This window comes from Benincasa hispida, chromosome 9 (genome assembly GCF_027475165.1).
Source record: "Benincasa hispida cultivar pf3 chromosome 9, pf3_genome.v1.1, whole genome shotgun sequence".
Lineage (NCBI taxonomy): Eukaryota > Viridiplantae > Streptophyta > Magnoliopsida > Cucurbitales > Cucurbitaceae > Benincasa > Benincasa hispida.
Genome location: NC_143486.1, coordinates 88,984,808 through 88,986,827, shown reverse-complemented (window position 1 = coordinate 88,986,827; position 2,020 = coordinate 88,984,808). Strand labels below are relative to the sequence as shown.

Sequence of the window (2,020 nt, the reverse complement as noted above, 5' to 3'; positions counted from 1 at the left end):
ATGATTTCTCGCCAGGAATCATGAGGCCAACTCTTGAAGGATCAAGGTTCGAAATGAAACCGGTGATGCTGCAGATGATTCAAACTGTCGAACAGTTTGACGGTAAGTATGGCGAGGATCCGCACACCCACCTCTGGAGTTTCATTGAAATCTGCAACACATTTGTGTTCCCAAACATCTCCGCTGAAGAGGTTCGTTTAACATTGTTCCCCTTTTCGTTGTGTGACCAGGCACGAAAATGGGCTTATTCTCTCGAACCAGGGGAGATTACATCATGGGAATAAGTAGTTGAGAAGTTCATGAAGAAGTACATTCCCCCGACGGAGAATGCCAGAAGGAGGAAGTTGATCACTAATTTTGAACAGGATATTGACGAATTGCTCAGTGACGCTTGGGCGAGGTTTAAGAGGCTGGTAAGAGATTACCCGCATAACGGCTTAACAGATTGTTTATAGATGGAAATTTTCTACCACGGATTGAACCCTGCATCACAGACGGCTGCCAATGCGGCAGCAACTGGAGGTTTGCTTGATAAAACTATGAGGCCAAGAATATCCTTGATCGCATTTCCAAAAATCATGAAGATTGGAAGGAAAGCGATCAAAGATTAAAAATCAAAGACAATGACGCAAATAACGGGGCCATCGCATCCCTACAGAACCAAATGACTACGATGATGAATTTGATATAAGGCATCGCAATCAGTAGCCCAGGAATGCATAGTTGGCAAGTCAACGCAATCAACCAAACGAGCGCAAGTTGTGCTACCTGTGGTGAAGGCCATCCAATGGAAGAGTATCCGAGGAACCCTCAGTTTGTCTATTTTGTGAAGAATAATCCATTTTCCAATACGTACAACCCTAGGTGGAGAAACCATCCCAACTTCGCGTGGAAAAACCAACAACAAACTTTTCAATCAGTGGCATAAAAAGAAGGGCCACAAGGATTTTTCCCACGAACAAACGGTCAAACAAAAAATCAAGCAAGCAGCTCGCAGGCGCCGCAATCTTCATCTTTGGAGAGTTTACTGAAGCATTATATTGAAAAAAATGAAATAGTGCTTTAGAATCAAGCGACGTCTATCCGTAATCTTGAAATTCAGATGGGATAGATTGCGGGCGAACTCAAGAGTAGACTGCAAGGGGCACTACCGAGTTTAACAGAACTCCTGCGCAACCCGGGGGTACGAGAAAAAAGCAATGTCAAGTTGTGACGTTGCAAAGCAGAAAGACTGTGGCGGAGGAGAAGAAGGAGCCTAGCCGGAATGTTCCCATTGTGATGGAACCACAGACCCCGTTAACTCGAGAAGAAAGAGGCGATGGAACCAGAGATTGCATCCACTTCAGAGTCGAAAGAACAGGAAACCATGAAATTACAGCTGCCACCATTCCCACAGAGACTTAAAAAAGAAAAAAAATGATGAGGTACAGTATCAGCATTTCATGGACATGCTGAAACAGTTGCATATTAACATTCCGTTCACTAAAGTGATTGAGCAGATGCTGCAGTGTGCAAAGTTTCTGAAGGATATGGTGACGAAAAAGAGAAGCACTAGTAAGTTCACAATGGTGGCATTGACGCAAAGTTCAAAATCTATAATTCCACCAAAAATGCGCGACCTGGTAGTTTCACAATACCTTGCTCGATCGGCAGGTTATACATTGGTCAAGCGCTTTGCGATCTTGGGGCCAACATCAATTTGATGCCCCTTTCAATTTTCAAGCAGTTGAATGTGGGGCAGCTGGCGCCCACGACGGTGATCTCCAATTAGCTGATAGATCCCTTGTGCATCCAGAAGGGGAGGTGAAGGATATTCTAGTTACGATTGACAAATTTATATTATCGATAGACTTCATCATCCTGGACTATGAAGTGGACAAGGATGTACCCATCTTCCTGGGACGACCATTTTTATCCACTGGTCGCACTCAGATTGATGTGTACAAGGGAGAGATCACACTGAGCGTGAATGGACAGAAGCTCAGGTTTGATATTATCCGAGCCATGAAATATCCTAAAG

The 2,020-nt window shown here is 44.2% G+C and overlaps 1 non-coding gene across 1 annotated transcript; it reads right to left on the bottom strand.

The window, feature by feature from the left end:
- Positions 1-332: 332 nt before the first annotated feature.
- Positions 333-439, bottom strand: LOC150034164 (small nucleolar RNA R71). Its single transcript, XR_016532558.1, has one exon. It is a non-coding gene; the product is annotated as a small nucleolar RNA R71 (small nucleolar RNA).
- Positions 440-2,020: the final 1,581 nt, after the last annotated feature.